At 42.3% G+C, this 26245-nt stretch overlaps 1 long non-coding RNA gene across 1 annotated transcript in view; it reads right to left on the bottom strand.

Moving 5' to 3' along the window:
- LOC103345341 (uncharacterized) overlaps positions 1–26245 on the bottom strand; it is a 190676-nt gene that overhangs the window by 34650 nt on the left and 129781 nt on the right. The window lies entirely within an intron of this gene.

The following is a 26245-nucleotide window of genomic DNA, read 5'->3' as shown; positions in this document are numbered from 1 at the left end:
GCCTCTTTCCATTGCTGAGTGGTTTTTGTTTGTTTTTTTACAATGTAAAGCTTCTCAGCTTGAAGTAATCCCATTGTCAATTTTGGTTTTGATTTCGTCTGCTTCTGGGGGTATTTTCCAAAAACTCTTTGCCTATGTTAAAGTCTTGCAAAGTTTAGCCAAGGTTGTTCTATAATAATTTGATGGTTTTGGGTCATAGATAGGTCTTTGATCCATTTGAGGGGATTTTTGGGTAAGGTGTAAGTAGGGTTCTAGTTTCACTCTTATGCATGTGGAGATCTAATTTTACCAGCACCATTTGATGAAGACTGTCCTTGTTGTTCCAGGAATTGATTTTAGCTCCTTTGTCAAAAATAAGTTGGTTGTAGATGCATGGATTAATTGAGTTTCTGTGCTGTTCCATTGGTCTACTCATATACATTTTTGCCAGTTCCAGGTTGTTTTGATTATGACTGCCCTGTAGTATGTCTTGAAATCTGATATCATAATGCCTCCAACTTTGGTTTTATGTATAAGATTGCATTAGCTTTGCAGGGTTTCTAAGGTTTCCATATGATTTTAGTATCATTTTTTTCTAGATCAGAGAAGAATATCCTTGGTATTTTGATTAGGATCTCATTGAATCTGTAAATTGCTTTTGGCCGAATGGACATTCTGATGATATTGATTCTTCCAATCCATGAACATAGAAAATGTTTCAATTTTTTTGTGTCTTCTATTTTATTCATTTTTTAAAATTTTCATCATATAATTGCTCACCTCCTTGGTTAAACTTATTCCAAGACATTTAAATATTTTGTATCTACTGTAAATGGGAGTGAACTTAAGATTTCTTTCTCAGCCATGACATTATTTTTCTATACAAAGGCTATTGACTTTTGTGTGTTAATTTTATATACTGCCACTTTCATTTTTTAAAGATTTATTTTATTCATTTGAAAGACAGAGTTACACAGGAGAGGTAGAGGTAGAGAGAGAGAGAGAGAGAGAGAGAGAGAGAGAGAGAGAGGTCTTCCATCCATTGTTTCACTCAGTTGGCTGCAATGGCCAGAACTGTGCTGATCCGAAGCCAGGAGCCAGGAGATTCTTTCAAGTCTCCCACGTGGGTGCAGGGGCCCAAGGACTTGGGTCATCTTCTACTACTATCCATGTCATAGCAGAGAGCTGCATCAGAAGTAGACCAACCAGGTCTCAAACTGGCGCCCATGTGGGGTGCCGGCACTTCAGAACAGGGTTTTAACCCACTGAGCCACAGCACTGGACCCTTGATTTCTTTTTCTTGCCTAATGGATTTAGATAAAACTTCCAGGGCTATATTGAATAGCAATGGTGAGAGTGAGCATCCTTGTCTGGTTCTGTATCTTAGGGGTAATGCTTCCAGCTTTTCCCCATTCATTAGGATGCTGGCTGTGGGTTTGTCATAAATTGCCTTGACTGTCTAGAGGAATGTTCCTTCTATACACAATTTGCTTAAGGTTTTCATCATGAAATGATGTATTTTATCAAACGCTTTCTCTGCCACTGTTGAGATAATCTTTTTTTTTGTTCTTCAGTTTGTTAATTTGATTGATCACATTTATTGATTTGTGAATGTTGAACCTTCCTTGCATATCAGCCTTTAGTTCCACTTGGTTCAGGTGAATGATCTTTCTGATGTGTTGTTGGATTTGATTGGCTAGTATGTTTTGAGGATTTTTGTGTCTATGTTCATCAGAGATATTCGTCTGTAGTTCTCTGTTATATCATTTTCTGGTTATGAAATAAGGTGATACTGGCTTCATAAAAGGAGTTTGAGAGGATTACCACCCTTTCAAATGTTTTGAATAGCTTGAGAAGAATTGAAAGTTGTTCTTTAAACATTTGGTAGAATTCCGCAGTGAAGCCAACTGGTCCTGGACTTTTCTTTGTTGTGAGGGTCTTTATTATGGATTCAATCTCAATGTTGGTTATTATTCTGTTAGGTTTTCTATGTCCTCACGACTCAATTTTGGTTAATTGCATGTGTCCAGGAATCTATCCAAGTCTACTAGATTTTCCAATTTGCTGGCATATAACATTTTGTAGTTAATTCCTGATGATTCTTTTTATTTCTGTGGTGTTTGTTGTTACACCTCCTTTTTCATTTCTGATTTCATTGATTGGTGTCTTCTCCTTCTTTGTTTTGGTTAGTTGGGCCAATGGTGTGTGTATCAATTTTATTTTTTTCAAAAAATCTATTCCTCATTTCCCATCCACAGAGAGAGTAGAGATGTTCCCAGAGCCTGTGGGTGCTCCTCATTGGCATTTTAGCATTAGAACCTGTAATACGTTGAGAGGCTGGGGGCACCTCACAATCCTGTGTGGGTGTTCAGCCCCCAGCCAGAATCAAAGTCTGTGAGGAATATGGATTTTTCCCTCTAGTAATATCCCTGGCTCACAGACACATACAAGTACTGCTGCATCCACTTCTGGTGTCAAAATGGCACCTTCCCCCACCGGGTGCCCTTGTTTGGGATAGGGAGAAAGAAATGCCCTTTGTCTTCACTGTGTTGGAAGGGTACCCTGCTCCTATTAGGACCCCAGGATGGACTCAAAGACAGTGTGCTCTGCCAGGCTCTCCCTCTGGCAATATCACAAGAGGCACAGGCTGCTGCATGCAGCCTGCTCTCACCTCGCTCTCCAAAGCTGGCAGTGTCCTGTTGCTCATGGCTGTGGGATCCTAGATTGTGTCTTTGCTCATTGCATAAATTCTGGACTATGCCATAGTGTCACTCTTGCATCTGCAGAATTTCCACTGCAGTTTTGTCTCCAACTCTCCCCTGGGAATGCAACCTCTCCACTTTTTTCTGCTATTTTCTCCTTGCCTAAAACAGTACATCTTTTTTCATTTCAGCTGTCTTGGAATCCTACAAATTATGAGGATAATACCTTTGCAATATCCCCACTGTATTGTGCCTACAACTTTCAGCATTCTGTGGGCATTTTAAAGGGTGATATATGAAAGCATTTTCAGTAATATTAATTTCTTATTGATTATATAAGGATAACAAAAGAGAATAAATGTTTTCATACTTTAGATTTCTAGCCACTATGTAAGTCCCTCCATCTCCAAAATGGAGATGGCTTTTCTCTGAGAAATTGTAAGAGATGCCACACAACTAGGAATTAAATATATAATCTATAGCAAGGAGCTACTTAAGTGAAGAACACTACTGGGTGCTACTGGCAATGGGAGGAATATGGCAGGTGAAATCCTGAAACAGAAACCTAACCATAAAATTATGTGGGGTGTTTCTTAAGTGATAAATAAAGCAATTTCAGAGGCTTTAATGATGAAAAATGTATATGAATTCCTATATCTGAAATTAGTTGCCATTGTGCCTTTGGTAATCAAATACATGAACTCTGTAGCTAACAGGCAACTGCTGTTAGATTTTTGCAGTGTTTTGAGAAGTACAGTCACCTGCATTGAAGCTTAAGGAAATTTCAACTAAGAAGCCTAGTTGCAGTCCGCAGCTGCCCACATTAAGCATGGACAAGCTGCCACAATGACCATCTAGTTCACTTTATTCATTGATGCTTATTTATGCAGCCCTTCCTTATATAGTCTGAGAGCTCAGTACGACTGAAATCATAGACCAACAGGAATCTGGAGGATCCCTTTTTCCAGAAGAATGAAAGGAATTATAACTTTTTCTGGTTCAGACTGTCTATTATTTGTTATAGAACATTTGGGTTCTAAACCCATCACCATTGAATTGTAGAATTCAATGACACTGAGTTATTTAGACATAGTCAATGAACTTGTTGCTATTTCTCTCCTCAAGCATACCTTCTAATTATTCATATCTCTCATATTTCCATGAATTGTTGTTCATCTATTACCTGGAAATCTGATTTTTATAATCTCAACTTTCTTTCTGTCTAAATAATGACATCAATTAGAATAAGTATCTCAGATATATTTTTGTTGAATTCAAGATAGTTTGTCCATCTCAGTTATATTCAGCAACATGAACTGTTACCATCTGTTACACATATATGTTGTGCGTATTTCCACTTAACAATTCCTTAACACTAATGTTCATAATCAAGCAAATAGTATTTTTCCTTAAGGCTTGGTTTTAACTCTGAGAATTTGAATCAAATTCATATTTTACTTAAAAAACATTTTGCATATTTTTCCAAAATTCTAATTTGAATGACACACTTAGAATTCTGACTAATCCATCTTTTCTAGCATTTTCTGTAAAAAGCATTAGGAAAGGAAATAAAAGAGTTGCAAGCAAACCGGAAGCTAAATGCATATACTCTGGAAAACATAAGGAGAAATACTTGGAATCATTGAAATTTAACCATCTTGAGTTTCAGTATGAAAATTTATTTATTATGCCTACAAATGTAAACAAAATAAATATGAATCACAGTATCTGTGAATCACAGATTGATTAAAGGTACGTGATAATATAGCATGCTCTCTGAATTCCATACACATAGAGAAACATAGTGATGGTTGGATCCCTTGTACATAGTGTAATTTTTCAATTAATAAAATCACATACAAATTATACCACAAGATGGAAATATATGTGTATAGCAATTGTAAATATTTTGACACTTAAACTCCTGCATTTTTGCTATAATTCATAATGATGCATGAAGAATATGATCTAACGCTATCCAAATAATAAATCTAATCATATAACTCTTAATTTTTATAGTTCTAACACCATTTATTGACAGATACTGTGTGAATGATAAAAATGCATTTCATTAATATAATCCCAGTTACATAAAAAATGATATGAATAGAAAACATCTGCAAAGGAAGCGGTCAGTTTAACAATAGATTCTGGTTATGATGTATTATCATACTGTATGCCCATAATTGTATTATATTTTCCAAGACTCATAATTTACATATATTTAAATAATATTATTTTTAAAGTACAAGGTAGTAATTTCTACATTTTCTTTGTTTACTAACTGAGGTTGATCCTTCTCTGGCCTATACCTATATTTCAACCATTTATATACTGCATTAATGATTTATAAATGCATTTCTGGACATAAAGTTATCAGATTTCTACTTTAATAATAAATGCAAATATTTTATTTATTTTGTCGCTCTTCTTGACAAATGCAAACTGTGACGCAGTGCCCTGTGTGGTTAGAATTTTTTCCAATGTCAGCTGTGCATTGGGAGAGTACTAACACTTGGCAGCCATGAGATATTTCACTGATTCAGCTGGGCAGATGGAAGTCATTCAGGGCACACTGTAAGTACGTACTGTTTATGTTTTATATTTCTCAACAACTAGACATGCTTTTATAAATTATTAATGTACTCAGAAATCCATACTTTATGAAACCCCTTTATTTATGTTTTTATTTCATGATCACTTTGAAGCCGTTATGGGATCCAAAAGTTACAACTAATGTGCTTACTTCCCTTCAGAAATATCTGCAATGTAAAGGAGCTCAAATATTCATTAAATGAAAATATCTCCATAAAATGATTTTTCCATCTCAAGAACAGTATATATCACTAGACAATCCTATTTTTAATAAAACGGAATGCTTTACAATTTGGGACATGCTCAAGCTGACTTGCCCCAAATGGTAGAGTTAGAAACATACCAGGGGACTCCAATTTAATCCCATCAAGGTGGCATGCACCAATGCCATCTCATTAGTCCAAGTGATCAATTTCAGTTCACAATTGATCATAATGAAAGGACTAAGAGTCAAAGGGAGCACATAAACAAGTCTAGTACCTGCTAATACTAACCGATAGAATAAATAAAGGGGAGAGTGATCCAACATGGGAAGTGAGATACTCAGCAGACTCATAGAATGGCGGATGTCCTAAACAGCACTCTGGCCTCAGAATCAGCCCTTAAGGCATTCCGATCTGGCTGAAAAGCCCATGAGAGTATTTCAGACATGGAAAGCCAAGACACTCTGGCAAAAAAAAAAAAAAAAAAAAAAAACTAAATGAAAGATCTCTGTGAGTGAGATCCCAGTGGAAAGAACAGGTCTTCAAAGAAGGAGGTACCTTTCTCTGAAGGGAGGAGAGAACCTCCACTTTGACTATGACCTGTCTAAACAAGATAAGAGTCGGAGAACTCAAGGGGCTTCCATAGCCTTGGAATCTCATGACTGGTGCATAGGGAGATTACTGATGCCATAAACAGGAGTGTTAATTTGTAAAGTCAACAACAGGAGTCACTGTGCACTTACTCCTCATGTAGGATCTCTGTCCTTAATGTGCTGTACATTGAGACTTAATGCTATAACGAGTACTCAAACAGTATATTTCACTGTGTGTTTCTATGGGGGTGCAAACTGTTGAAATCTTTACTTAATGTATACTAAACTGATCTTCTGTTAAAAAAAAAGAAGAAGAAATTAGCAATTCCCAACTTGACTCTCGCTGGGATTAAACATGACAATAGGTCTGATCTGATTTCATCATCATTTTAAAAATCATCTATTATTTTTCACTTTATGTTTCTGTGTGGGAGCAAACTGTTGAAATCTTTACTTAATGTATGCTAAACTGATCTTCTGTATATAAAGAGAATTGAAAATGAATCCTCATGTGAATGGAAGGGGAGAGGGAATGGGAAAGGGGAGGGTTGCGGGTGGGAGGGACGTTATGGGGGGAAGCCATTGTAATCCATAAGCCGTACTTTGGAAATTTATATTCATTAAATAAAAGTTAAAAAAAAAAGAAAATAATTTTATAAATAAAAAAAAAATAAAACAGAATGCTCCCTACTTTTCTGAAGATGTCTTTCACTATACAAACGAGGCTCTGCCCGCTCAGAGCTAGAAACACCACTGTTGAGGTTTTGGAGGCTACAGAGCTGGAGGCAGAGGTGGCTGGGGGGCTCCCAGAACTGTAACCAGGCCGCCATCCTCCACTATTCCTCTCTCCCATCACCTCTTGTCTTGAAAATAACTTTACTCCCTTGCATATTTGTTTTTCCAGAAACTGTGGTTTGAAGGTCAGAAAAGAATAAAATATTTTTAAACAAAGTTTGTTATTTGCTTTCTCTCTTTTTTTTGACAGGAAGAGTTAGACAGTGAGAGAGAGAGACAGAGAGAAGGTTTTCCTTCTGTTGTTTCACCTCCCAAATGGTTGCCATGGCCGGTGTGCTGTGCCAATCCGAAGCCAGGAGCCAGGTGGTTCCTCCTGATCTCCCATGCAGGTGCAGGGCCCAAGCACTTGGGCCATCCTCTACTGCCTTTCCAGGGCACAGCAGAGAGCTGGACTGGAAAAAAAGCAACTGGGACAGAACCAGCCCCCCAAAGGGACTAGAACCCGTGGTGCCAGTGCCGCAGGTGGAGGATTAGCCTAGTGAGCCATGGAGCCAGCGTTATTTGCTTTCTACATATTTACAGATATTCCAAGGTTTGTGCTATTATTTGTCTCTAGTTTCACTTGTAATCACCAGATGTTATACTTTATATTATTTAACCCTTTCAAATATTGAATACTTTTCTTCTAAAAAATTATGACTTAAGTCGTTTCCAGACAACATTCCATGTATACCTGATAAGAAATATTTAAATCACCAGGAAAATAATGGCTATGCCATACATTCTGAGTGTTCCCCCCACATAAGACCTTGATGTGATTAACAAGTGACTTGTTAGTCTTCAGACAATGAATGCATTAATGATTTAAGGTTTAGACTATGGTAAGGGAGTTCTTATTCTATAAGGTTACATCATATATAACTTTAAAATATATAAGACGTTTCCTGTGTACTTCTCAGTTATTTTGATTTCATCATACTAGATCTATTATATCCTTATAAAAGGCATTTATTGTATAAATTAATGTACGGTAGCCAAATAGCAGCTTCAGAAACAGACATGACCAAAGTGTTCCCAGTAACTAGGCATGATCCAATTGTAGTGGTTATTTGTATCTCATGATTGTCAGAACTTCTTTCAGGAGCTGGTTATGGAAACATTCAAGTTGGTCTGACAGTAGTTTGTTAGGGATATTTGTTTGTGTGTTTATTCAGTATATTTACATAAAAATGGTTCTGCCTTCAGACAAAACTGAGTCATCATGACAGCTACCTTTTGTAGAGTGTATTTCTTAAGAAAATGGGAACACTTTTTAGATTTGTTCAGCTTTTTACTAAAGATGCCTAACACCATAGTTGTTTTTGCCTTAACCCAAGTTGTTGGTCTGGGCTATGACACAGGAAGCAGAATGAAATAGCTGCATATGGCTGTCCTATTTACACGTCAGTCTGAAAATGGCTTATAGTGTTACAGTGTTCTGGACTTAAAAGAGGAAGGTACAGGTTCACATGAATTAGACAGCTGAGGATACAGTTGGGAGAACTCTTTGTGTTGTGGTCTACTGAATGTTCTCTGTAGGAAGGGCATCCTCTGGGACTTGCCCATTTTTGGTTCTTCTTGAATGTCAGCACAATGCACTGCTACTGTCTGATTCTCCTTTTTCTAACAGCTGCATTTTCTCCCTGTATACTCTTTGCATTGGCAGCATCCTGTCTCTGACCTGGCACGCTAGCTTTTCAGGGCTCTGTCTCTGATTTCTAGGCTAGTTACTCAAGGTATGACTTTTCCATAGAATATGCACTGACATGGCATTGCCATTCTTGTATGGAAAGAGAGCTTTTGATGAAATAAAGAATTTAAATATTAAAAAAATCCACACAAGAATGAAAATTTTCCCATGAAATTGAGATTTTAAAGAGAAATCAAAATGAAATATTAGAAATAAAGAATTCAATAGATCAAATAAAAATTCAGTAGAAAACCAAAACAGCAGACTTGGTGAGACAGAAGAACGAATTTCTGAGCTAGAAGACAAATATTTGGAAATTTTTCAGTCAGATCAAAAAAAAAGGAGAAGAAATTAAAAATCTTAAAAAAGTGTTGGAGACTTATGGAAACTATCAAACAACCCAACATATGGGTCTTGTGAGTTCCTGAAGGTGTGGAAATAGAGATTAGAAGGCCTATGTAGTGAAATAATTACAGAAAACTTCTCCAATTTGGAAAAAGAAAAAGACATCCAATACAAAAAGCACATAGTTATTCTAATAGATGTGACCAGAAAAGATCTTTTCACTGTGACATACTGTAGTCAAATTTCCACTGTAAAACATAAAGAAAAGACTCTAAAATGTGCACAAGAGAAATACCAGATTACTTTCTGACTTCTCATCAGAAACGCTACAGAACAGGAGAGAATGGAGAGACATAGTCTAAGTCTTAAGAGAAAAAGCAACTGTCAACCCAGAACACCATGCCCTGCAAAGCTCTCATTTAGGAATGAAGGTGAAATAAACACTTCCATAACAAACAGAAATTGAAAGAATTTATCACTGCTTGTCCAGCTTTACAAAAGATGCTTAAGGATGGCTACACACAGAAACATAGAGATAGTCATTGTTATGAAAGAATGTGTAGGCAGAAAATCTCCCAGTAAAAGTACAGTAGAAGGCTGGCGCCGTGGCTCAATAGGCTAATCCTCCACCTTGCGGCGCTGGCACACCGGGTTCTAGTCCCAGTTGGGGTGCCGGATTCTACCCTGGTTGCCCCTCTTCCAGGCCAGCTTTCTGCTGTGGCCCGGGAGTGCAGTGGAGGATGGCCCAAGTGCTTGGGCTCTGCACCCCATGGCAGACCAGGATAAGCACCTGGCTCCTGCCTTTGGATCAGTGTGATGCCCAGCCGCAACGCGCCGGCCACGGCAGCCATTGGAGGGTGAACCAATGGCAAAAGGAAGACCTTTCTCTCTCTCTCTCACTGTCCACTCTGCCTGTGAAAATTTTAGAAAAAATTTAAAACAAAAGTACAGTAGAGCGACCAGCACTGTGATGTAGTGGGTAAAGCCACATCATGCAGTGCCATGATCCCATATGGGTGCCAGTACAAATCTTGGATGATCCACTTCCTTTTTTTTTTTTTTTTGACAAGCAGAGTAGAAAGTGAGAGAGAGACACAAGTGAAAGTGTTCCTTTATCGTTGGTTCACCCTCCAATGGACACTGTGGCTGGTGCCCTGTGCTGATCCGAAGCCAGGAGCAGGTGCTTCTCCTGGTCTCCCATGCGGGTGCAGGGCCCAAGCACTTAGGCAATCCTCCACTGCACTCCTGGAGCACAGCAGAGAGCTGCACAGGAAGAGTAGTGACCAGGACAGAATCCGGCACCCCGACCAGGACTAGAACCCAGTGGGTCAGTGCTGCAGGCAGAGGATTAGCCTATTGAGCCATGGCACTGGCCTGATCTACTTCCTATCCATCTCTCTGCTATGGCCTGGGAAAGCAGAAGATGGCCCAAGTCCTTGGGCCCCTGCAACTGCATGGAGACCTGCTAAAAGCTCCTGGCTCCTGGCTTCGGATTAGTGCAGCTCTGGCAATTGTGGCCATCTGAGGAGTCAGTGGATGGAAGACCTTTCTCTCTCTCTGCCTCTGCCTCTCTGTAGCTGTACCTTTCAAATAAATAAATAAATAAATCTTTAAAAAATGCAATAGAAATCCAAAGTAAACAATAGTAATATTTATGGAAAAATGGCAGGGCCAAGTTGTTGCATATCAATAGTAACCTTGAATGTAAATGGCCTCAACTCTCCAGTTAAAAGATAGACTGGCTGAATTGATTAAAAAACAAGAGCTCTCTATTTGCTGCTTACAATGAACACATCTCACCAATAATATACACACAGAGACTGAAAAGTTATTCCATGCTAACAGAAAACAAAAAAGAGTGGGTCAAGCCATCATAATATCAGACAAAATAGATTTCACCGCTTGTGCAGCTTTACAAAAGATGCTTAAGGATGGCTACACACAGAAACATAGAGATAGTCATTGTTATGAAAGAATGTGTAGGCAGAAAATCTCCCAGTAAAAGTACAGTAGAAGGCCGGCGCCATGGCTCAATAGGCTAATCCTCTACCTTGCGGCACTGGCACACCGGGTTCTAGTCCCAATTGGGGTGCCAGATTCTGCCCCGGTTGCCCTGGGGGCACAACACAAAAATTGTTTAAAGAGAAAAAGAAGGGCACTATGAAATGCTTAACGGATCAATTCAGCAGGAAGATGTCACTATATTAAACGTATGAACCCAATTACATCATACCTGGCAATTTAAAACAAATATTAATTGATCAAAAGTGAAGCATAGACTCCAATACAACAGTAATGGGAGACTTCAACACCCCATTTTAATCAATGGACAGATCAACTAGACAAAATCAAGAAATAACTGAGCTAATCAACACTGTGGACCAAATAGGCACAACAGATATCTACAGAACTTTTCATCCTACAGTAGCAGAACACACATTCTTCTCATCCGTTCATGGGATTTTCTCTAGCATTGACCATATGCTAGGTCATAAAGAAAGTCTCAGCAATCAAAAAAATTGAAATTATACCGTGCATCTTCTCTGACCACAATGGATTGAAGCTGCAAATTAACAACTCGAGAATCTTTACAACATACACAAACACATGGAGACTGAACAACATGCTCCTGAATGAACAGTGGGTCATATAAGAATTCAATGGAAAATCAAAATTTTCTGGAAAAAATGAGCAGAAAACATCATATCAAGACATATGGGATACAGTAAAAGCAGTGTTCAGAGGGAAGTTTATAATAATTGGTGTCTATCTTTAAAAATTGGAAAGACACTTAAGAAATTTTCTACCAATGCATCTCAAGGACCTAGAAAAATGATAGCAAACCAAATACAAAATTAGGAGGAGGAAAGAAATAACTACCAATACAGAATAAACAAAATTGAAACTAAGAAAATGCCAAAGATCAGTGAAATGTTGAGCTGGATTTTTGAAAAAATAAACAAAATTGATATACCATTGGCCCAACTAACAATAAAAAGAGAGAAGACCAAATCACTAAAATCAGACATGAAAAAGGAAAATACACTGCCTACAAGAAAATCACTTCACCTTGAAGCACATGCACAAACTGACAGTGAAAGGGATGGAAAAGTCCATGTGAATTCAAATGAAAGTGGGTTTAGTCATATTGCATCAGATGAAATAAATTTAAAATTAATGGTAATAAAATATAAAGAAGGTCATTTCATAATAATACAAATATCAATCCAGCAAGAAGAAATAATACTTGAAAATATATATATTCAGTGGGGCAGGCATTGTGGTACAGTTGGTTAAGTTTCCAATTGGGAGGCCTGCATTCCATGTTAGAGTGCTGCTTCTGGTCTCCACCACTGAGATTTTGACTTGCACATCAAAGGAAACAATCATTCAGTAAAGAGATAATCAAATGGTAGAAAAATATTTGCAGGCGCAGGCTATTTGTAAGCTCTTCATCTGACAATGGAATAAAATCCAGAATACTGAAGGAATTCATGGAATTTTTAAAAAACTAAGAAATGAGGGGCCGGAGCCATGGTTCACTTGGTTAATCCTCTGCCTGTGGTATCCCATATGAGCACCAGGTTCTAGTCCTGGTTTCTCCTCTTCCAGTCCAGCTCTCTGCTGTGGCCCAGGAGGGCAGTGGAGATGGCCCAAGTGCTTGGGTTCCTGCACCCGCATGGGAGACCAGGAAGAAGCACCTGGCTCTTGGCTTCAGATTGGCGCAGCACCAGCTGTAGCAGCCATTTGGGGAGTGAACCAATGGAAGAAAGACTTCTGTCTCTCTCTTTCATTGTCTATAATTCTACCTGTCAAATAAATTTTTAAAAAATTAAGAAATGAGGAAAAGGTATGAATAGTCATGTCTCAAAATAATAAATATGTGACAAAAATATGTATAAAACTGACATTATCCATCAGCAAAATTCAAATCAAAAGTAAAATGGACAAAACCAACAAGATAAAACAAAAAGTCTGGTGAAGATGTGGACAAAAATGAATCCTTATACCTTTTTGGATTGAATGCAAATTTGTACAAACACTAGGAGATTGGTATGAGAGTTCCTCAAGGAAACTAAAAACAAATCCACTATGTGACCCAGCTGTCCTACCTGTGTATGCATATAATCCAGAGGTAATGAATTCAGGATTTTGAGAAAATACCTGCACTCCTATATTAATTGTAGCACTATTAGAAACAGCCAAGATTCGGAATCAATCTAGGGGTCCATCAATGGATAGATAGATAATGCATCTATATACACAAAATGGAGTGTTATTCACCACAAATAAGAATGAAATCCTAATATGTGCAGCAAACGCACAGAACTGCAAGTCATTAGGTCATGTGAAATAAGTCAGACATAGAAGGCAAATATGACACCTTCTCCCTCATATATAGATGATTAAAAGTGATGATCTGAACTTTTCATTCATGTTTATATGTACACACACATTACAATTAAGCACATAAAGCATTCTGAATATTAGAGAATTATGAGAAAGTGAAATGCACTCTACATTAAGGAGAAGCATATTTGAACAGCAATAAGATGGACACATCATGTATTAGGATGCTTTTACTTAAAAATTAACATGAAAACACAATTTTTTGGTCTGAAAAAAAAAGCTTATTTAATAAAAGTTTACTTGCTACAGGGCTGACTCTGCGCCTTCTCCCCCTCCCCATGCCCCATCCCCTCCGTAGACCCAGTGGGAGCCCCGGGTGGAGCTCTTAGCCCCCCGCACTCGCCTGGCCACTGTGAGCCAGTGGATGGAAGACCCCCATCTCCCATCATCTCCATCATCTCCCATCACTTGCCATCACCTCCCTCTCCCCATCTCTCTGCCTTTCAAATCAATACATCTTTAAGCAAGCAGGGAGCTGGCGTCAGGAGCCAGATGGGACTGGACCTGGGCATCTGGTGTGCGGTGCAGGCGCCTCAGCCCTTAGGCCAAATGCCGGCCTGAGTCAGGGTTTGGGGCTGGGCAGGGTGGTGAGTGGCACACACGGGTGGCCCCTTACCCTGTGAGATCCGGGCTTGGGGAGTCAGGGCCCTGGCTTGGGGGTGCTTGCGATGCTGTGGGGGGGCCCCGCCTGGGGGCACCCTCTCAGCAGCCGCCTTATTCTGTGGCCAGGAGCTCCTGTGCGTGCTCAGCCACCCCCGGCACGTGGACGCCCAGAGACCTAAACCTCAGTGCCCACCATGGGTAGGGGCTGGGCCACGCCAGAGCTGGAGCCTGGAGCTCCCTCTGCACTCCGTGTGGGTAGTGGGGCTGGAGCCTGGAGCAGGAGACCCAGGACTCGAACCCTGGCCCAGTGCAGGGGGCTGCAGGCCTCCGGAGCAGCGACCCCCGCCCTGGAGTCCTGAACTCCAGCGCGACTGCTCCAGGGAGCTGAGCACAGGGCCAAGTGGCCAGGGACGAGGCGAGAGGCCGCAGGTGCATGACAACCGCCCCCAGGAGACAGGAGACCCCCGCGACCCCCAGCCGCCAGGAAGGCGGGCGGGGCTAAGCCACCAGGGCCGGCCACCTCTGGACCCGGTGCCCAGCGCGCGGCGTCCGCTGCAGCGGCTCTACCTGGGCCCGGGCTGAATCTGCAGAAATGGGGCGGGGGGTGCAAATTCGAACACTGAGTCCCTCCTGGCCCTAGGAACAGCTCAAAACCCTAGAAAGGTCCCTTTCAGGGAATTAGGGCGCAGTGGGTGAAGCTGCCGCCGGTTCGAATCTTGGCTGCTGCAACTCCGATCCAGCTCTCTGCTGTGGCATGGGAAAGCAGAGGAAGATGGCCCGAGTCCCCGGGCCCCGCACCTGTGTGGGAGACCCGGATGGAGCTCCTGGCTCCTGATCAGCGCAGCTCTGGCCGCTGTAGACGTCCGGGGAGTGACCCAGCGGATGGAAGACCTCCCCCAACCCCACCTCTACCTCTCAAATAAATTAAGAGGTGAATCTTAAAGGAGGGAAAGAATTCCCTCCTGGAGGCCTCCTTCCAGGTGGTCAGCAGGGGGCAGCAGAGGCCAAGCCTTGGTTCTGCACAGGCACCTTCCTGGAGTGCAGCAAACGAGCATTTATTAGGCCCCAAATGAGTGCTCCGTGCCTCACTGGGGGACAGGGGCAAGCTGAGGCTGGAGGAGGGGGAGGGTGGACCCAGCTGGGGGCTGCTCAGCGCACAGCTATGCTAACTCGAGAGGGAGGTGCGTCCTGCTGTGGTTGCATGGAACATTCTGGAAGCGTCCCCACCTGCTGAGCCTGGGGGATCTGCGCACCCTGCTGTGTGGGCTCTGGGGCTGGGTTAGTGGTTCACACACTGAGGAGGGGGCTGCAGCCATCCCCGCAGTCCCACCAGCATTTCCTTAAAGGGCCCGGGCGTCCATTCCCTGGCTGAGGCTGAGCAGGGCCAGATGTGGGACTGTGGTCACCTGGGGCCACCATCCAGAGTGTCCTGAGCCTGAGAGAGAGAGGCCGGCGGCCCCACGCCCGCCTGAGTGCCAAGGGAGCCAACCCCGCACAACGCCACCTCTGCTGCCCTCCCACAAGAATCCCTGGGCCAGCCATGGGGTGGGGAGGAGCCCCCTGCCCCCGCTGAGCACCTGCCCCCTCACCGACCCCGTCGTCCCCCCTCCGGGAAGCGGCCTGGGTCTCAAGGCCGTGGCTCTAGGGCCCTGTCCCCTGCAGCTGCCAGGCGGGGTTGGAGGTCCCCGGTGCCCAGTTCCAAGGCCAAGCTTCAGCTCTCAGTCTCCCCTTGGCCAGCATTTATCATGTGCCTACTGTATTCCGGCCCTGTCTCGGGTGCTCAAGAGAAGGGCAGGTGGGGGCAGAGGGGGGCAGGGGTCCCCGTGGGCCTGGGCAGCCGCAGAGCTGAGACCCGGCAGCTGGCAAAATGGGCAAAGAGAAAAGGTGCTGAGGGCAGGGCCGGTGCCAAAGCCCTGGGGCAGCATGGAGCCAGGAGTCCGGTGTGGCTGGAGCAGAGCAGCGGGGGAGACCCCAGCAGAGGCCCAGGTTCCCATTCAGGGGGGGTTATGCCCCACCAGCGAGCCCAGGGTGCACATCAGCAGGGGGGTTTCCTGCAGAGGTGCGGCCTGGGGTCAGCTGGCTGCCAGCCCTCGGCAGGAGCCCGGAGCCGTGTCACCCCCCCCACCCGGCTCCCAGCACAGCCTTGTCATGTGGCCGCCCTGGCGCCTGGGAGGGGGCCACGTGCCCTCCAGGGCCGCGCCGGCCTCGCTATGCAGGGCCGAGGTCCGAGTCTCAGGAGGCATCCGAGACCAGCGGCACGAGGGCGTCTACTAGGGCAGCGTCTACACCTGTCCGGCCGGGGTCTAGGCGGGAAAACGGGACCCGCAGCCGGCGTGGCTGCGAGAGCCGCTTCCGTGGCTTTGTCTCTTCCGTGGGGTGGGGGGTCCCATGGAGGAGGCGAGAGCGAGGATGCGCGGGGCCGCCACCAGCCTCGGTCTCCCCTGCCTCCCTTGAGGCCGCTGCCCAGGCCGTAACTGCAGGCCGGGCACGAAGGGGGCGGCCGTGGTTGGACCCTGGGAGGTTCTGCCGTGAACTGGCAGCCAGGCCCCAGGCCTGTGGGCACGGGGCTGGCGCTGAGGAGGGGTCGCTGACAGGGGGTCTGGGGGCTGGGGTCTGAGGGCACAGCCGTGCAAAGGCCCTGGGGCGAGATGAAGCTGTGGATGGGTGGGCGGGGCCCTAGGGAGCCTTGTGGAGCTTAGGCAGCAGGGCTGCGCGGGCGCCCACTGTGCCCCTCTGAGTGCCTCCCCTGCTGTTTGCTGTGCTGGCGCTGGGGTGGGGGTCGGGGTGCTCTGTCTCCAGGCCCTCAGCCGCCGCCCACTGTGCCCACATCTGAGGCTCTGAGGAGCCGGCCAGTCTGCTGCAAACCACAGAATGTGTCCCAGGGCCAGAAGGGAATGTCAGCGGGGGTGGGGCCGGGCCCGGTGGGGGTCAAGGGGCCATGGGCGCCTCCTCGCCCCGCCCCTGACGCTGCAAGGATGGGGGCTGGGCTGGGTCCCTGGGGCTGGCAAGTGAGTGAATGAATGAAAGGCCCTCCCAAGTGAGGCCCCTCCGTCTCCCAGGTCAGCAGCCGGGTGTCCACCCCTCCTCCGGTGCTCAGAGAGGGGCAGTGGCCCCCGGGGGGGGTCGCACCCTGGGGCTCTGGGGGCTCTGAGCTCCGCCGGGCAGGCTTGGACGCCTGCGCGGGGTAGAAGCAGCTCGGGGCCATTCCAGGGTGGGAGGAAGTGAGGGAGCCTCCGAGGCTGCAGATGCTGTGCTGCGGGGCTTAAAAATTAACATGAAAACACAACTTTTTTTTTTTTTTTGACAGGCAGAGTGGACAGTGAGAGAGACAGAGAAAGGTCTTCCTATTGCCATTGGTTCACCCTCCAATGGCCGCCGCGGCCAGCGCACCACGCTGATCTGAAGGCAGGAGCCAGGTACTTTTCCTGGTCTCCCATGGGGTGCAGGGCCCAAGCACTTGGGCCATCCTCCACTGCACTCCCGGGCCACAGCAGAGAGCTGGCCTGGAAGAGGGGCAACCGGGACAGAATCTGGTGCCCCGACCGGGACTAGAACCTGGTGTGCCGGCGCCGCTAGGCGGAGGATTAGCCTACTGAGCCGCGGCACCAGCCAAAAACACAAATCTTTACAAGAATAGAGAATAGCAGTATATCTTATTCATTACTGGTGAGAATGCATAGTGGGACAGAAATTTTACCAGACATCTTGATGTGTTATTAGAAATCCAACCATAGTATAACCATATCCTACAGCACACAGGGTCCAATATATTCAAAACAAGAGTAGATAAAAACTGATGTGAAATATGTATAGCAACTTCATTCATAATGGATAAAACTCATATAGAATCAATTTGTTCTTCAGTAGTTAGCCAGATAACCAAATATTCAAAATGCGGATAGACCATGGGAGGAAAACAGGAGATGCAGAAACAGGAGGTGCCTAGGGTATGGGTAGTGGGCATGGGGACGCAGAGAAAAACCCGGCTGCAGTCAGAGGCGTTCTAGAAACCTAAGCATGACAGTGGGTTCAAGCAAGAGCAGAGAGGTGTATAAAGGTTGCCAAGAGCTGGAAGCACAGGCAATGAAGTTACTGCAGGGTAATAGAAAGATCACTCTGGGGAAGGGAAGCAGACAGTTGAGGGAAGATCTTGGCTTCATGTAAGAGGGGCTGGAGGACATGATGATTGGCATGGTACAGGGAGACACTCAGGAAAAGATTGCTGGAGACACAGGGGGTGGAGACTCATGCAGCTGGCACGTGCTGCAGGCACAAGGAATAGGGAATGTTGAAAGCTGACATGAATGTCAGAGATGTTATAAATGACAACACACCACGGGTGAACAGGGGTCACAGTTAAATGAGAGATAGACACCTCAATTAATAAAAAGAATTCACATCGACATTTCATCTGACATCAGATAATGGTGGGAAGCTCTAAATTTTACCACTGAGTACAGGAGCAGGGCAAGCATGTCCTTGCTCACTTTTCAACATCCTATTAGAAGTCTGAGCTAATGCCATAGATAATAAATGAAATAAAAGGCACATAGCTTGAGGAAGAAAATGGTATTAGTGCAAAGAGGACATAATTACTTATATTGTCAAATGCAAAAGGACTAACAAAATTACTCTTTGAACCAATGGTCAATCATACCATGATTGCACATGCTTGTGATCAGTTGCTTTCCTACATGCCAGCAATAAATGGCTCAAGTTTAAATAAAGCGTGTTACTTCCATTTATCCCCCTGAAGATATATACTGGTATAATTATGCAAGTTATGTAAATGTCAATAGAGTATAACAAAATATGTAAAACATTTATATGAGGAACATTATAAACCTTTATAGAAAAGTACTAACGAAGAGTTAAATAGTTGGAGATGCATTCCATGGTAATGGGTAAGAAGGCCCAGCATCATTAAGATGATCAGTCCTTCTCCACTAGACATTTATATTGAACACAACCCCAATCAAAATAATGTCAACTTATTTTGTGAGTTGAACCAAAATCTGATTCTAAATTTAATATGGAAAATTGAAAGTCCCAGAATAGCCATCAATGCAGTGTAAGAGTAGAACACACTAGGAAGATCAGCAATGTATAACTTCAATAAATTTTAGAAAGTTAACCAAGAAAGGGCAATATTGGTGAAATAAGAAGTAGACAGATATCTGCACAACAGAATCAGAAATAGTCTGAGTATGGATAGCAGATCATTGACAAAAGAATATAGAAAATATAATGGAGCAAAGATGACCTTTCAACAAATAGTGTTTCAAAAATTGGACATCTAACATAATGTAATGCAAATCACATGTTTCATAAAAATTAACTTAAATAGGCAGAATTATTAACCTACCAGAAAATAGTGTAAGAGAATATATGCTGCTGAGCTTTTGATACACCACTGAAGGCATGATCTGAAGTAAATGATTGCTAACTGGACCTCATTTAAAGTGAAAAATATCTCTTTGACAGAGAATGTAAAGGGAAAAGGAAGGAAGTCCCAAACTTGGAGACAATAATCACTAAATATATAGGTGATAAAGGAATATATGTATTATCCAAAATGTATAAGAAAACTTTAAACTAAAGGAAATAAAACAGTACACTTAAAATAGTCACCCCACAATGAAAGAATATGTGTGTGAGAGAGAAAGAGAGAATATGGAGAGAGAGAGAGAGAGAGAGAGAGAGAGCGCGCGCCAGCTTCAGGCTCCAGATCACCAGGGTTACCTTGGAATATTTCAGCTGAGGACTGATCAGAACATGCACAGAAGGAAACAAGCTGATGACTGGGACAAAAACATCCAAGGAATCACAGGGAACAGGTAACATATCAGAGTTTAGATACAGAAATAGAGCCTGTTCTCTCTAACCAGGGTAGACTCCTTCAATTTGTGGCATAGACAATTTTAAGAAAATAATTGCCTTATAAAGGTAAAAATAATTCATAATGTAATGGTGACCTGGAACCACTTAAGGAAGAATAAAACTAACTCTTGAAAAGAAAAAAACTCAGTTTCTAAGTGACTTCAGTAATTTCCAAAACAAATCTGAAGAATATAAAAATATCTATCTTAAATATGTGGATAACAGTGCACACAAAAATGATCATAGCTACAGACTTTGCACAATGTAACTCAAAATGAATCATATCCTTAAATAAAAAAATCCAAACAATAAAATATCTACATGGAAAGAAATAGATGATTTTGGGTGTGATAATTAAATTTCACAATATCTAAGCAAAAAATCAAGAAGTGTGCAGGTAACATATTTAAGCAGGTGTAGCCATATTAATATTAGACAAAATAAACTTTAACACAAAAACTGTTAAGAGAGACAAAGAGGGGCACTATATAATGATTAAGGGTTTGGTTCAACAGGAAGATACAACTATTGTAAATGTATATGCACCTAATTACAGGGCACTGGTTTATTTAAAAGATATGTTAAGGGACTTAAAGGGAGACTTAGATTCCAATACAATAGTCAATACTCCACTCTCAGAAATAGACAGATCAACCAGGCAGAAGATCAACAAGGAAACAACAGATTTAATCAACACTATTGCCCAAATGGATCTAACAGGTATCACAGGACCGTCAATCCTACATCTAAAGATTTTACATTCTTCTCAGCAGTGCATGGAACTTTCTCTAGGATTGACCACATACTAGGCCATAAAGCAAGTCTCAGCAAATTTAAAAGAATTAGAATCATATCATGCAGCTTCTCAGACCACAGCAGAATGAAGGTGGAAATTAGCAACTCAGGAATCCCTAGAGAGTATGCAAACACATGGAGACTGAACAACATGCTCCTGAATGAACAGTGGGTCATACAAGAAATCAAAAACTTTCTGGAAGTAAATGAGGATAACAACACAACATATCAAAACTTAGGGGATACGGCAAAAGCAGTACTGAGAGGAAAGTTTATAGCAATAGGTGCCTACATCAAGAAATTGGAAAGGCACCAAATAAATGAGCTTTCAACGCATCCCAAGGATCTAGAAAAACTGCAGCAAACCAGACCCAAAACTAGTAGGAGAAGGGAAATAATTAAAATCAGAGAAGAAATCATAGGATTGAATCCAAAAAAAAAAAATACAAAGAAATCAGCCAAGCGAAGAGCTGGTTTTTTGAAAAAATGAATAAAATTGATACACCATTGGCTCAACTAACTAAAAAAAGAAAAGACCCAAATCAATAAAATCAGAGATAAAAATGGGAATGTAACAACAGACACCACAGAAATAAAAAGAATCATCAGAAATTACTACAAAGAGTTGTATGCCAGCAAACAAAGAAATCTATCAGAAATGAATAGATTCCTGGACATGCAATCTACCTCAATTGAACCATGAAGACACAGAAAACCTAAAGAGACCCATAACTGAGAAAGAAATTGAAACAGTAATAAAGGCCCTCCCAACAAAGAAAAGCCCAGGACCAGATGGATTCACTGCTGAATTCTATAAGACATTTAAAGAAGAACTAACTCCAATTCTTCTCAAACTATTCAGAACAATTGAAAAAGATGGAATCCTCCCAAATTCTTTCTATGAAGCCAACATCACCTTAATCCCTAAGCCAATGTCAATTTGTTAAGTCAACAACAGGAGTCACTGTGCACTTACTCCTCATGTAGAATCTCTGTCCTTAATGTGTTGTACAATGTGAATGAATGCTATAACTAGAACTCAAACAGTACTTTACACTTAGTGCTACTGTGTGGGTGCAAACTGTTGAAATCTTTACTTAATATATACTAAACTGATCTTCTGTATAAAAGAGAATTGAAAATGAATCTTGATGTGAATGGAAGGGAAGAGAGAGCTGGGGGTGGGAGGGAAGTTATGGAGGGGGGAAAGCCATTGTAATCCATAAGCTGTACTTTGGAATTTATATTCACTAAATAAAAGTTTAAAAAAACACTTGAAAATATTCTAACCATCATATCTCATCAGAAAATTGTAAAAGAAAACCACACTGATGTCACTACATACACACTACGTATATGAAAAATTTAATCATGGACAAACAGTTGGCAAGAAATAAAAATAATATTCACTGCTGGTGGAAATGCAATATGGTGAAGCAACTGAAGACTTCAGTTAGACAATTTCTACTACTTTAAGTTGTATTTTATTTAGAATATTCATTTGAAATGCAAGGAGACACTGGAACAATGAGAGATGGCGAGATTCTCCAACTGCTAGTTCCAATCCATCTAGCTAGAACTCTGACAAGTATGAGAGGTCCAAAGTAATGTCTTCAGCAATGTGCCAAGTGCCTGCCCCGCAGGTTAGCATTTTCCTAGATAGATTTTAGAGTCTTTAATGAGGAGCAAGGAATTATGTAGCAAGGGATTTACTCAGATGTTTGAAAACTGGCATGCAATCTCTCATTACCACTTTATTTCCACCAAGAATAGGAAGTCATCAATATCTTTCCATAGGTACATATAAAATAATCTCTGTGATACCCACACAACATAAGTCTGCTCAAGAATAAAGGGAATGGGTATCATGTCACATACATTCTGATGGAACTATTAATGTATACCTCCAGTTGAAAAGATGAAAATAAAAGATGGGAGCGATATAAGAAAAAATAGTTTTTATGAGGTATGAGGGAAAGATGGATATAGGTTAATCACAGTGATGCTATAGGATAATATAATGTGGATACATTGCCACATTTGCTTTTCCAAATATATAGGACTTTAAAGTCTTTAAATGAAAGAAAAATAATGTAGAATGTCAGGCAATTCAGAAACTATACAGAATGTGATGGAGGAACCTAAACTGTGGGGAGCAACTCAGACTAGATTGTTACTGGAATTAAGACTTATTTTATGCATCTGCTCTCCCACAATATGGCACTGGGAGAGGAGGAAACAGCTTCTACACAGCTGCCTCCAGTTCAACCAATAAACAGCAGGACCTGCTCCTGATTGGAGGAGAGCAGCGTACTCGGCGTGTGGGTAGCAGAGTTGGGATTGGTGGAAGAGGACTATAAAGGAGGAGAGAGACAACATGCACCAGGAACATCTATCTGAAGGAACACCTGTGCAGCCCCCGAGAGAGCCGGCCGGCGGTGTGCCGCTCCCCCGCGGAAGTGGGGAAAGTGGCAGGGGGAACCGCCCTTCCACAGAGGTGGAAGGGATGGTAGCCAACCCGGGAAGAACCAGCAGCAAACCCGGAGAGGGCCGAGCAGACAAAAGAACAGCGCAGGGTCCTGTGTCGTTCCTCCGTGAAGACAGGGAGCGATACTAAACTATGTTGTAAATTCTAAAACCTCACTTAAGGAGATGTTAATGGTGGTAGCTTAGCTGACTTTCCCCAAATGGTAGAGTTAGAAACATACCAGGGGATTCCAATTCAATCCCATCAAGGTGGCATGTACCAATGCCATCTCACTAGTCCAAGTGGTCAATTTCAGTTCACAATTGATCATAATGAAAGGACTAAGAGTCAAAGGGATCACATAAACAAGTCTAGTGCCTGCTAATACTAACCGACAGAATAAATAAAGGGGAGAGCGATCCAACATGGGAAGCGAGATACACAGCAGACTCATAGAATGGCGGATGTCCTAAACAGCACTCTGGCCTCAGAATCAGCCCTAAAGGCATTCAGATCTGGCTGAAAAGCCCATGAGAGTATTTCAGACATGGAAAGCCAAGACACTCTGGCAAAAGAAAAAAAAAAGGGACCTAAATGAAAGATCTGTATGAGTGAGATCCCAGTGGAAAGAACGGGTCATCAAAGAAGGAGGTACCTTTCTCTGAAGGGAGGAGAGAACCTCCACTTTGACTATGACCTTGTCTAAATAAGATAAGAGTCAGAGAAATCAAAAGGCTTCCATAGCCTTGGCAACTCATGACTGGAGCATAGGGAGATTACTGATGCCATAAACAAGAGTGTCAATTTGTTAAGTCAACAACAGGAGTCACTGTGCACTTACTCCTCATGTAGGATCTTTGTCCTTAATGTGCTGTACATTGAGATTTAATGCTATAACGAGTACTCAAACAGTATTTTTCACTTTGTGTTTCTATGTGGGTGCAAACTGTTGAAATCTTTACTTAATGTATACTAAACTGATCTTCTGTGTATATAGAAAATTGAAAATGAATCATGATATGAATGGAAGGGGAGAGAGTGGGAAAGGGGAGGGTTGCGCGTGAGAGTGAAGGCATTGGGGGGTGGGAGGAATCCAATGTAATCCATAAGCTGTACTTTGGAAATCTATATTCATTAAATAAAAATTTTTAAAAAATGGTGGTTGCTTAGGCAATTAGAAAAGTGAATAGAGTAGCCCATGTTGTGACATAGCAGGTTAAACAACCACCCACAATACCAGCATCCCATTTGGGCACAGTTTCTTGTTCCAGTTGATTCACTTCTGAGCTAGCTCCCTGTTGATGGACTGGGAAAAGCAATGGAAGATGAAAGAAGTATTTATAACCTTCCATCCAAGTGGGAGACTGGGATGAATTCCTGGCTCCTGGGGTCAGTGTGGCCCAGTCCTGGCCATTGAAATCATCTGGGCAGTGAACTAGCAGATGGAAGATATCTTTCTGTGTGTCTATCTCTATCTTTCTCTCTCTCTCTCTCTCTTTGTCTCTCCCTCTCCCTCTCCATTTCTCTCTCCCTCTCTCATATTCAAATAAATACATCATTACAGAAGAAAAAACCAAATGGATTGGAGTCTCTCAGTCTCAGACAACAGCAGTGTGGTTTAGGTAAGGAAGAATTTACCAACACAGGAGCAGCTTCAGAATTTTGAGATGGTTAACAATATGTTCCAAGGTGGAATAACTGAATGGAATGAGACAGAATTGTTACTATTGGAGTGGGACTCTATAATTAAGCAAGGGAACCCCCAGAAAAATACATGGGTTGAAGGATCAGTGTTGAAGACATCATTATTAACACATACACACAGTTGAATATAGGTACATAAGGCTACATCAAGACATGTTTGTAGAGCCATGAAATTATTAGGTTATGAACTACACATTTATTTAAAACCTTGAGGTCAGACAAAGGGCCTAAATGTGGAGTCAAAGCCACTGCAGGAAGAAGCCTGCCCAGCTGAATCATCTTTCCAGTGAGTGACTCAGCTGTTTGGAGTGTGAGTTATCTAATATTTTAGCAACAAATCCTGTAAGACGCAAGTTGCTCATGACTGATGAAGACATTAATATCACTCACAAAATTTGCCAAGGGTAGAGAATATCAGCAAAATAGATAAATATCGTTTATGTATAAAAATACAGGCAGCAGTACTGATGATGAGTTTACAACATTTTATACTTGCATCACAATTTTATATAGAAGAATACACAGAGCAATTATGCAGAGAGAAACAAGACAAACTTCTAGAGGGAAAAGCTGTAATGTTTGAAGTAATTGCTCCAACGGAAATTGTGTAGATTAGACATTTCAGAAGAAAAGGTGAGTGAACATGAAAACAGCAATATAAATCATCAAAGCAAAATTTGAAGAGAAGGCTAAAAAGGATGGAAAGAGCATCAGCCAGTTTAAATAGGATCTCTGAAATGGTCAGGTAGATGTTTTGAGAAATTATATACAAATTTGCAAAAATTATAAATCTATAGTTCCAGACTGCTCATTGTACTCCAAGAACAGGATGGAAAAACAAACAAAACACTATGCCAAGGCAGATCAATTAAACTGCATAAACTCTGAAATAAACTTAAAATCTGAAAAGCACTGGAAAAGAAAAAGGTACCTATTCATAGTGGGTCAACAAGAAATATTACAGGTGTATGCTGGTATGGATGTCAACTGTGTGATCTTGGGAAGGAAACGGTTTTCAAATACTGAATACACCCTTTCTCATCAATGAGGCAGTGAAGTAGATGCACAGATGCAGAGGTGCAAATCTTTCTGAAGACCATGTGAGGCAAGACCATCCCCTCTTGAGACTGAGCCCAGTGACACCACTGAGAATGTCAAAGCCAAAATCCAAGACAAAGAGGACATCCTACCTGAACAATGCATCTCCTATTTGCAGGCAAATAGCTTGATGACTTCCACACTGTAAGACTACAACATCCAGAAAGATTCCCTCCTGCAAGACGGCATCATTGAGCTCTCCCTATGCGAGCTTGTCCAGGTGTAACACTCATCCACACCCTGATGCTGTCAATTGTGCTAAGGAGAAATGCAGCCATACTCAACCTCTTCCCCAGGATGAAGGTCATTTATGGCTCTACCCCCACAGGTCAACCTGCTGACCAAGTCCTATGACCCCAAAACCTCAATAAAATTTCCATTTTTAATAAAAGGCTGTACTTGATGAA

Source organism: Oryctolagus cuniculus, chromosome 1, assembly GCF_964237555.1.
Source record: "Oryctolagus cuniculus chromosome 1, mOryCun1.1, whole genome shotgun sequence".
Taxonomy (NCBI): domain Eukaryota; kingdom Metazoa; phylum Chordata; class Mammalia; order Lagomorpha; family Leporidae; genus Oryctolagus; species Oryctolagus cuniculus.
This window is presented reverse-complemented; position numbering and strand designations above follow the sequence as displayed.